We start from the raw sequence: 12,049 nt of genomic DNA on the forward strand, positions 1-12,049 counted from the left end.
ACAAGACTCTGCACCTGGCTGGGAGCAAAGCTCAGTCCCATAACTGTGGGAGCACCTATCACATCTTGTCTTCCATGATGACTGGCCTAATTAGCTCACAACAGCTCAAGTGCGATGCTGCTCACGGAGTCCACCGGGTGGCAGACCCTCGAAGAAGAGACATCTGGTAAAGCCATGACTCACCTCCCATGTAGCCCTTTCTTTCTTTCCAAGAACAATTCCAGCTAATCCTCAAAGCAGCTGCACTGAGCTTCCTGCAGCCACAGGATACGTGACTCTGGAGTCACAGAGCCATGTCCAAACCCCGAAATCTCTTCCCCTTTAGTCAATTTGGTGTGCAGAGTGCGGACACAAGCCCTGGGTGCCGGGACACTGGCACTAGGGGGGCAGGAGGGTCAGGGTGATGACCTGTGAGATGTGTCGGTCTCCGGAGGTCAAGTGCACTTTACAGCCTGCCTGTCTTTGGAAGGTTTAAGCTAGCCTTCTAAGCTGCCCAGATGGAGATGGGCCAGGTTAGTGTAGGGAGGATCCCAGTGAGACAGGTAGAGAAGGTGGGCAGGCAAAGCAGAAGAGCAAAGATTTAAGACCACGTAGGCAGGCCCTCCTACCCCGACTCCAGCTCTGAGGATCAGAAAGCTTAACGCCATAAAATGGGAGCACTTCTAAAAAACAGCTCATGGTGCTCGGGGTGCTCTCTGGGAGGTTAGGGGTGGGCTCCTCCATCTCAACAGCCCCCTCCCCCCACATGAACCTGCTCCCCTCTCCTTCACTACAGCTCCCAGGCCTGCACCCAGAGGCTCTGCTCAGGACCCCTGAATGTCACCTCTCATATGGGGACCTGTCGCCTGTAGATGGATTAGGGCAGATGCTTCTCCAATGTAGCAATTCCAGTCCAGGGCCCAGAAACTAGAGCTTCACATGGTGGCACAGGGCTGCTGTCACATGGTGAAGGCCATGGCATGGGATTTACAGTGTTGTGGAAAGGCCAGTCTCCAGAGAAGAGGTGGGAGATGGTGCAGATGGGAAGAAGGGAGGCGAGGGGCAGGTTGCCTGATGATCCAGTGCCCTGAGCCTGCCAGGCAGCCAGCAGTTGGCTCCAAGGGATCCCTGGGGCTCAGGATAATTCTTCTTTGTACACAAGCATATTGGGAGGTGATTCTGCTCCTGGCCACCAAAGCGTCCCAGATGAATCACTTCGCCAGTGGGCCTGGATACCCACCCCTCCAGTCTCTTCTCTCTTCCCTCCCCACCAGATAGGGTCTTATTCCAGCCCACACCTATACTTGGAGGGTTCCTTTTCTTTAAACTTCGAAATACTGTGCCCACAGATCTTAGCCATCCTCTCCAAGGCCCTCCCCCTCCAAGGTCCTCCCCAATCTCATCTCCCACCCAGCACCTCTCTGTTCTAAACCCTCGCACCACCCATGGTTTGGCCCCCACTGCTAACCGTTCGTACTATATTTATCGCTCACCATGTGTGAGTGTATAGATGATTTCTTAAAGCTCTGTTTGTGATTATTCTTTCTCCTTTCTCATGATCCTATGGTGAGACAGCCCATGCGCAGGAACCTCCTGTAGGATGCAGCTCATGACCATCTTTTCTTGTATCACAAGAACAGTTGTTTTGAATGAGATTAGGTTTAAATTTTATTATACATTTTCATCTAGAATGTATAATGAATCACAGATAATTTTGTTCTAGTCATCATGGCCCTACAAGTGGTTTCATTCCTAAAAATTACCAAGCCACCTGGGAATAATCAGTTAGACAAGGATGGGCACCAAGTTCAAGATGGGACTCTAAAGCAAGACTTCCAGGATGGCCGTGGGGCGGCAATGTCACATGTTGCAGCATCCTAAGCAAAATGAGACAGTCAGAGAAATGAGCAGCCATCCCCTCCCCACCACTAGTGCAAGTCCTCCGAGTGGGACCTAGGAGGCTCTGAGGCAACAAGGGCAGGGCCACATCAGGTAGGACCCCCTTTGGAGAGGGTCCAGATGGACACGGGCCCTGCTCTGGTGGACCAGCTCTGGAAAGGAGGCAAGGGCTCCGGCTGAAACTCTGAACCCTGGATGCCATGGTGCTACTGCAGTCAAGCACTATGTCAGCCTAAAGGGGTGACACTCTGACACTCCAGCTTCTTCCAGCCCCCAGCCCATCCTCTGAGGGCTCCAGGGCGGCTGAGTCACAGGCCAGAATGAGCCTGTGACATTAGATCTGCCATCGCTCACATCCCCTCTGGAAAGGAGAATGTCTAGATGGCGAGGAAAGCATCCTGCTCTGAGATCAAGGGAGGAAGAATGGGACCAGGGAAGGTAGGAGCTGCTTTCTTCTTTATTACTCAATAAATGTACTGAATTGCCTTCAGGCTAATGCTGAGAGCTTAATCACCATACACAGGTTAAAAAAGATCAACCATAGAAGAGATATTCCATCTGCTAACTCAGACTCCATTCAGCCACAGCCCCTCCCAGTCCCCCAATTCCACTCCCATGCCCCACTGGTCCTCAAGCCCCAGGAATGGAATCACAAATCCTATTTCTCTTCAAAGGATAGGGCCAAGCACACAGCTGGGTGTTCAATGGATACTTGTTGATGACTAAGATTTAAGACTGCCAGATGTTTCCTGTTGGCCCAGACAGCCCAGGGCCCAGAGACCCACGCTAGGTAGGTACACAATGCCCTGAGAAGGTCAAGTGAGAAGTTCTGCTTTGGGACACAAAGACATACTCCTAAGCTATATTGCCAGGGGAAGAACACCCAAGCATGAAGCAGAGAATCCCATTCTTCACAGCCAAATGCTAAAGTGAAAACAACAGCATATGTAACAACCAGACAGAAGAGAGTGGAGGAGGAAGAAGAGGAAGGCTGGGGCATTTTTTAGAAGCACTGTAATTAGAGCTTCCACTGGCAGTCCTCTCTCGTTTGATGGCTCCCAGCGTGCCCACATGAAAGTCTATTTTCCTGGGATGGACACACAGAATGTGGCATCAGCAGAACCACAGACACCTGAGGTCTTTGCAACAGAGAAAGTTTTCTGAGCATGTTTTTAAATGCAAGGCTAGAAAGGGAAATACATAGGGGAAAAGTTCTATTTTCTTTATTTGGAGAACAAGCTTTAAAAGACAGAATAGCTTAATCAAGCTTTGAATCCAATAGTCATAGAATGAGTGTCGAGAAAAGCCATTGGAAGTCTTACACCTATTTAATGACATCTCCGAAGAGAATGCCTATTCCCACCACCCTCAATACCTTCCTTCCTTTGTAGGGACCATTGGTAGCCACTCTCCCCAGAGTCACTGACTTTTTCTGCTGACTGAAAAGTCTCAGCAGAAATGGAGCATCCTGCATTTGTTTGAGTTTATGTTTCACTCCGGGTTCTCATTGTTGGCAAGGCTCTGGTGTGCCTACCACAGTGATGCTGGCCTCTTCACAGAAGGGACAGCCTGGGCCAGGCAGACCCCAAGGACCACTCTAGGAAGAGACAGTGACTGAGTCAAGGACTCTGCCACCTCCCACAGATGCAGCCCACAGGAATCTCCGAAGTTTCTACTGATTCAGTAAGAATGCTGGAAAAATGTGAAACTATGACAAGATTCTACAAGTGAAAACCTAAGTGAGTCAGGTGACTCGCTCCTGGGATTTCTCCTGTAAAATGTCCTAGAAACTCAAGTCACCTTGTCCAAATTCCTGCACGATGCCAAAATGAATAATAAAAGATCACCAACTCATTCACTCACTTGACAAACATCTGAACATCCTACTTTGTACTATGCTCTCCTGGACACTGGGGATCCAGGGGGCCCAGACCCCAGGATACTTACCCTCCCATCCCAAGAGCCACCCTGCCAAACACTGAGTGCCAAAGGACTACAGCTGAGGTCAACATGCCAGGCCATGGTACAGGAGAGGTGCACAGTCTTCTCAATGGGTACTTAGTGGGGTCTGAGATTATGGACACAAAACCACGGCTCTGTCTGCTGCGTGCTGAGCAGGCACTCGGGGCCAGGTATGACATGCGCCATCTTGGTTAATCCTCATGACGACTCTGCAGTTGATACTGTTATCCCCTGCATTTTACTCATGGATAACCTGAAGGTCAGAGAGAGGAAGTGACTTCCCTCAGCTACATAGCTTGCAAGGGAAGAAGCAGAATGGACTCACTGGGCCCTCTGGCTTGCGGGGGCCCCGAGGCAAAGGCAAGACTGGATATTCCTTAGGGAGCAGTGCAGGCAGGCAGTGCCTCAAGTGAGGGATTCAGCCCCAGCAGGACAAACCAATGATGTGGTTTTAAAACAACAAATATCCTAGAGGAAAAAGAGGGAACGTAGCCAAAAAGGATTTGGTTAGAGAAGGGGGTGGACAGCAGCCATTTCTCCCCAGAACTCAGGGCTGCCTGCATCAGGCTGCCTACGCCAGGAGCTGCCCCAGCACCAGCCACCCAAGCCACCAAGAGCATGCGGGCCTCCCAGCCTGGGCGGGGAGAGATATGTTGTCAGAAGGACAAGCCATGCTTCAGAGGCCCAGGCCCCTTGCTGGGACTAAAACTGAGGTTGTTATGTAGGTGTCTGTCACCTCTGTTGCCAGGCCAGGCCGCCAATTCCCTCACACACAGTTAGGGGGCCAGCAGAGGTGGGTCTTTAAACCACATCATACTCTATGAGAGGCTCGCTGGTGATCAGTGGCATTCTCTGGAAAGGACTTCTGTGAGAAGTAGGGGGATGACTTCCCTTCTTAACTCTTAAAAAATCACACACATACTTTCTCAATCCAGATGCAAAATAACTCAAAATAGCAAACTTTAAAATATTTTAACAAAAGTAACAATAGTAGTTAATCTCAGGAAGAGTTTCAATTTGAACTCAAGACCCTGTTAGAACGCTGAGGAGGGGGAAAAGCAAGGGCCCATATTCCAGGTGTAGCATCAAGAAATCATACAGGTACCTTCTTAGAACTTCCTACAGATGGAGAGAAGTCAGTGGTCTCTAAGGTGGTCCCTACTGGCCAGCACCAGCCTGTCATCAGCACCAGCTTCCCCACTCCTCCTTTGTGTAGAGTCAAGCTGAAGCCACCCTCTGACAGAGCCCCACAGGCTGCTTACCCTCCATCCTTCACTCTAGCCAAGAGTGAAGCTAACTCTCCTGAGTTATTCCCTAGTAGGAATAAAACGAGACTGCCTTTTATTAGGGAGAAGAAATCATCAACTGATGTGGTATATCATTTTTCATGAGAGGAGTAAAGAGATGGCAAGAAACTTTAAAGACTATGAACAAAAAAATCCTGCACCCTACTCTCCTTTAAAACTCAGCCATACCTATCACTTGGACTTAGAGAAGTGCCTGGATCTGACAGTGAAAACCTGTCTTCGGGTGGACTCCCCACTTATGCAGAGGATACCTTTTTTTGGGATGAGCACCCATCTTCCCTATCTTGGAGCTAAGTCTTTCTAGCCACAAAAATAGGACAGATACCACAGAGAAAAACACTGGACCTAAGCCTGGGGACCAAGTATCTCCATGTGGCTTGGACTCTAGCTCACCAGGAATTTCAAGGCCACACAACCACTTGCTTCTCTGGGCCTCGTTTCCCAATGACCTTAGATCAATGTTCCTGTGATCCGCAGCTCTGATGTGACTGGTCCTCAGATGCCACACACCCACACGGGCCATGCAGACAGTGCCATCGGGAGGCTTGCATGGGATGGGCTGCCTTTTGTTCTGAAAGTACAGCCCTTAATATCTTTTATAGATAAGAAAGTATAAATAAAAGTATAAATAAAGACGTGACAATGTTTCTAGGTGGTAGCTGAGTTTTGTCTGTATAAAGAAAAAGTTTTCATTTTTCTGCTCTGTGAAATCAAAAGGTCTAGGAAGCACTTCCCTGGGCACAGTCCCCAGCACACAGCAGACACTTCGTCCTCGTTAGACAATGAATAAGAGAAACAATTCGAGTTCCCACCCAGCTCATGTGCCCAGGACTTTCTCCTCCTCTCCCAGACACTAGCAGGTCACTGGAGTCTGTGGCATCATTACACACTGCAGTGGAGCCTTCTTTGAACCCAGGCCTGCACTGAGGGGCGGCAGAATATTTCCAGTCAGATGGATGCATGCAGGTTAAGTGATGAGAACTCCTCAACTGCTCCCCTTTCCCAAAGGAGAACACGCAAAGTGACTTCAGACAAAGGTGGGCCAAGCCTTCAGACTGCACTCTTGTTGTTTGGCCACACGGGAAAGAGGAAGAGAGGTAAAATTGTACCTGAAATAACACTTGGTACATTCTTTACACATTTTAAAGAGGCCCAGTGAGAAGCGATAGAATTTAGATGTGAAGACAAACTGAAGGGGGCCTGAGTGGGCATCTTAACCTCCCCTCACTTTCCACATGAGGAAAGTGAGGCCCAGAGAAGAGAAGGGAGTAGCACACGTCCACAGGACTCCCTTGAGCGGGGCTAGACCTGGAATGCAGAGCCACAATGAGAATGCTGTGGTCTCATCCTGAAATAAGCAGGCTTTGGGCAGATTGCACTTCGAGTTAGGAGGTTCCTACAGGGCTTAGGGGTCTCAGCTTGGTTCTCCTCCAGTGGGATACCTTTCTAGTCTTGGGAGTGGGTAAAAGGACTAAGAGGCTTCATTCTGGACTTCAGAGAGAAGGCCAAACCATCCAACGCTGGTGCGTCACTAGCATTTGACAGGTGCTCTGTGCAACCCCTAGCTCAACAGCCAGAGCCAGGCTCACTCAGGACCCAAGAATCACACTCAGAGCTCTCTTCCTCCACCTTCCTGGCCCCATCTCTCAGTCCCCCATTTCTGTCTGACCTCAGCACACCCAGATCTTTCCCTCCAGGACTATTGCCTCTGAAACAGGACTTTATGACACCATCTCTCAGAAAAGAGGAAGAAACACCAGGTAAACCATTAACTGCCCCTTCCTCCAATCCCGCCAGAATTCTATTCTACTCTCCATCCTGCAAGGGTCAATTCATGGCTGGATTCTGTGTCCCCACTCCCTACTAAGCCCAGATGTGCTGTCGGGGACACGGATTTTTAAATTAAACTGAAATGAAGTTAATTTTATTTTCTGAATTTCACTATAGTCATCGAAATATCTGAGCACAGCATGGAGCTAGGTAGGAACTGTTATTCTCCAAGGTCAGCTGGTGGCCCCACCAAGATGAAGTGTTAAATGAGAATACTCATGTTTTACTTTTTAAAAAACCTCTTGGAATCAAGATCCCAGGAAGAAAGAAACTGGGTTCCTTGGTCCATTGCCTTTCTGACTCAAGGGAATGTCTACGCAAAAATGGAAATGTGTGTGGCCGCCGAGCAAGAGAAAGGTCAGGCAGAATGAACAGACAGCTTCTCAGCCATCAGGTCACATGCCCTCCAGCCAGCACCAACTTGCCTGGCTCCCATGGCAGTTTACTCAGGTGTCTCCTGCTCAGAGTACAGGGACCCTCTCACATGCCCTCCATTTCTGGAACCAGTGCTCTCTGCCTCCCAGGTGGCTAGAAACAAGTCATGGCCAGGAGCCTCAAAGCAGAAACCACAGCAGTGGAGGCAGAAGGACAATGGTCCTGGCTTGGCAGGACAGAAAAGTGAGGCCTGCTTACATGAGGCCTATTAGAGTCTGTCTGACACCAACATGGCATTTACCCATCTCTAGATGGGATGCTAGAGAGATAACCCACAAACCATAGAGAATAAATCAAGCAGAAGATCAGGGCCTGGCAGAACTGACGCTAGCAAGTCCCCAAACAATGAAAATCAGAGTTCCATTTACAACGCATGGCCTGATGTCCTGATTACAAGGTTGGACAGTTTCTGAGAGAAGCATAGATTATTTAGCAGCAGAGGCATAAATAGTTAGATTAGTAAATGCTAAATTAAGAGGAAAAAAAAATAATGGTTTTCTGTGAACTCATAAATGCTCATTTTCCGGGGTCACAGAACTTCTCAGAGCCGATTAAAACTCTGTCAAATGTGATCTCAAAATACTAAAGGGGCATGAAGTGCGCTGACTAGTCCAGAGCAGAAGGATCTCTGGGAGCAGTGAGAGAGGAGAAATATCCAACACAAAGAGCAGAGACAGCGACTTCCTCCATCCAAGGATAAAAATAAGAATGAGAGCCCCAAACAGAACACCAACCCTGCAGCTATGGTACCCAAAAACAGCCTGGCTGGGCCCTGGGGACGGAGACTGGGGCAGGACACCAGTAAGGGTGGCAGAGAGGTGGTGATGAGCAAGGAGAGCATAGGGTGTGGCTCCCCCTCGGGATTTAGATGCCTACAGACCAGCTGGGGAGGAAGCCTGGCGTCAGAGATCTAAGTTTACCTGCTTGCTTGAATACAGATGAAGATGGCTCTGAATCCAGGCTGCTTAAATTCACCTTTCCCCTTGCCTACCTGTCCCTGCTCCCCGAGCCAGTCGCACATCACGTTACTTCCTGGCTTGACTGCAGGCTGTGCCCTGCTCTCCTTTTCCTGACTGCAGACAGCATATTCACGCTGACAAGAGCTAAAAAAAGGCCAGCGTGAATCACCCACTGGATTCTCCTTCTTGGGTGTGTGCATGCAGCATGGGAGAGGATTCCTCTAGGGCTTTTCTGCCCAGTGTCCCCTGGGACTGGAAGCAGAAGCATCACCTGGAGCTCCCGAGACATGCAGGATGTCAAGACCCACCCCAGACCTACTATACCAGCAACTGCACACTAACAGGAACCCCTGGCTACTGGTGAGCTCACCGAAGCGCCAGAGATGCTGGTGTAGGGCACAGCCCATGCAAACTCAAGGTGGGAACCAGCTCGTCCGGCGCCCCTGTGAACTTGGAGTATTTGCCACCATCTTTCACCTGAAAAAGTATGGTTTTACTCACATATCTGCAGATGGGAGATTGTGCTCTCCCAATGTTACCTGAGAAACTAAAATCCACACCCTCTGACACAGCAGAGAATCATGGCCAAGTGTCCAAGGCCCAGAGAAGAGGTTGTCCCCACCCCTACTTGCAGTAGAAGTGCTGGGTTCTCATAAAAGGGGTGCGGGCAGCAATCCCAGCACTCCACGGCCAGTGAAGGGATCGCTGGTGCCTCCGGCTGAGACATTTTGCCCAGAGTCTCATTTTCCTTGAAAGCCAGTCAAATGCTGGAGTTGGCAACAAGAAGTGTTCCGGAAGGGTGACACTGCAGAACACACACATGGAGATGCGTGCAGCCCTGTGCAGGGAGTTTCTCTTCTCCACACCCACAAAGTCAGGGGTGAGAGGGAGCAGAAGTGCCAATGGGTTGATCTTAAACCTTACAGAAGATCAGCTATTCTTTCCCAGACATCAACCAAAAAGAAAGGCCAGGGGTGGGGAATATGGGGAGAATACTACCAGAAAGGGTAGGGGAGCATTGCCTTAAATTCAATCACATATGTAAGAACAATGGCACTTATTAAGGAAAAGAAATCATTTTTAAAAAATGAATGCCTAGTCTTAGCAGACTAAGTCCTCCTGAATGCCTAACCAATGCAGAAAGAAGCCAGAGCATTTAAGGTGTCTGCAATTAGAAGCCACCCTCACAGGGATAGGAGTGCCCATGAGTACAGTCAGCATCTGGGGCCAGCACTTGCAGAAAGGGGCAGGGCCGATCAGCCAGAGAGAGTCACACTTTCCTAGGCTGACCCCTAGGGTGAGGGGACCATCCTAATTACTGATACCACCCGATATATTTTTTCCTCGAAGACTTTCCTATGAGAATTTGTACATATTGAAAACATGGTGTTTTCACCATATCACTAGTCTGTAAATGTGGAGGCATATGAAACTAACAATTTTTAAAGGACCCAATATTACTGTTTGGAGTTATTTAATGCATGACTAGAAACTATGAGTAGGAGCAATTCAGAGACAGTTCAGCAAGATCCATGAAGGCTACACAGGCTGTGCAATGGCCACCATCAAATCCCCGTGAGTGGCGGGAACACAGCATCCAGTCCCCAAGCGGGGGTGGGGGGGGCTCCTAAAAATGCCTGCCTCTCAAGAGGGGGCGGGTCCCTCGAGGCTGCACCACATCACTTCTCACTTTCCTGGTCCCTCCAAATATAAAATTCTACCAATATTGATTTTACTACTGCATCTATATTAGCCAGAGCATAAGGGAAAGGAAAATATAACTACTTCAGAATTTCAATAAATTGTATCTCTCAGAATTGTTTCCTCTGAATTCAGAATTCTATTAGTATTCCAGGCCATGTTCTGCCACTCAGCTCTTATTAAAGAGGCTCTCCACCCAGCTATACTTCTTTTTATCTGTGTTTGTAAAATGGCAAACTCCTTGAAGCTATTTCAACTGCAGCCTTTGTTCGTAAAACAATAATTTAACAAAATTCACATTTGCTATAATTGCTTTAAAAATGTACGAACACGTACACATTGGTCATTTAATTCTTATTTACCCTTAGGTTACTCGAGTAATTGGTATAATAACTTTAAGGGCAAATCAAATCTTATTAATGCTTTCCAAGTACTTTAAAAATCTTAAGTGAATGAATGTTTTGTAAAGTACTACTATCAGGAAGAAAACACAGAAAAACATTTTATCGTTCAGTTGATGAAAAGGATTTTAGATTTATTTATTGAGTCTCAGGAAACTCTGTTGGTTTTGATTCTTCTAGAAAACAAGGCTGTCTGAGGAAACTGCTAGAGAAGTTTCATATGGTTTGGTCAGTGAGTTATGGATATATTAATAGCTACCATTCAAAGAAGAAACTACCCAGAACCTATAACATACAAGGACTATCTCGGATGTGGAAAGGATACGAGCCTGGCTTGACCAGCAAGCTGCTTACAGGTTTGCTGAGAGACCGTTCATGCCCTGCTGTGCAGGGAGGCATGTCACACACTTAAACGCTTGGCAATCTATCGGAATTTGGGAAGCACCAGTGATTTCATGACTGCTACCAAATGTTGAAAAAATATTGATTAGCTCAAAAACATACTGAGCTTCTATTTTGCTCTTAAAAGTATTAGACACTGTGAGGAAGAGAAAAATAAATAAGACAGGCTTCATCCATATGCTTAAAAGAGAAATGTAAGAATGAGAAAAATAAGAAAGGTAGAGAAGACTAGGAGTTTGGAGAAAGAGATCAAATGGGACCGAGGATGGTCAAGGATTGTTCTAGATAAAAGGTAAGAACCAGAGCCGAGCCTCAGAGGAGGGGACAATTCAGGCATGTGGAAAGAAGGGACAGCGTTCCAGGGACAAGGACCTGGCAAGGGCATGGAGGGGCCATGCATAAAGAGCGATCAAGGTGAGCAAGGTGATCACTTACAAATGAATGTTTTGTCTTTCGAACAGTAAGCACACCTGTGTGTTTGTCTCTTTGCTCTGCTATTAAATATTCCACAATATATTTGTAGGATTTAGGTGATCATTTTCTCTCTGCGTGGATGTGAGAATAATGATTAAGCCATTCCCATATGGGAAATGCCAGGCTCGCTAGCAAGCCAGCCTCCAGACTTTCTCAAAAGAGCATTAAGTTGCGTCCTTCATGGATTTAAATGGGAGAGATAGTGTTTCTATTAAATCATCCGCTCACCACAAAAGAAAGCCACGCTAACTTCGGCAGGAAGTGTGCAGTAAATTACTTCTGAAGCTCCCCAAAGATTAAGGCTTATAGGTTTGAGATTGCATTACAATTAAGTAATAATGAAAGAGAAATCGTGCCTTTTGATCAAATAATGCATTAACCCTACCACACACTGTGTACCGTTGTTCTCTCTCCAGTAATGTTGACTTTTTGAGGTAATTTCTCATTCGACAGGACAGAAAACACTCAAAAAAAAAAAAAAAGGAGAAGGGTATGCGTTGGGGAAGACAGTGGAAGGTAAAATGCCCTGAGTGGCCCTTGGATAAGACAGCATATTTGCCGCCTCATAAAGAAAACGCCAGGTAGTGTTAATGAAAGGGTGTAGTCATTTCTTCAGGCTCAGCACATATAAAATCTTTTCTGCAGAAAAACTGCATTCCCTGCAATCCCCAAATTCATGAGGCCTACCTACCACCTAAGC

The 12,049-nt window shown here is 47.6% G+C and overlaps 1 protein-coding gene across 2 annotated transcripts in view; it reads right to left on the reverse strand.

Moving 5' to 3' along the window:
• The window catches only part of FSTL4 (follistatin like 4), a 347,748-nt gene that overhangs the window by 327,238 nt on the left and 8,461 nt on the right, over positions 1 to 12,049 (reverse strand). The gene's annotated exons all lie outside the window — the stretch shown is intronic.

The sequence above is a fragment of the Pteropus medius genome, unplaced genomic scaffold, assembly GCF_902729225.1.
Source record: "Pteropus medius unplaced genomic scaffold, Ma_sr-lr_union100, whole genome shotgun sequence".
NCBI classification, from domain to species: Eukaryota; Metazoa; Chordata; class Mammalia; order Chiroptera; family Pteropodidae; genus Pteropus; species Pteropus medius.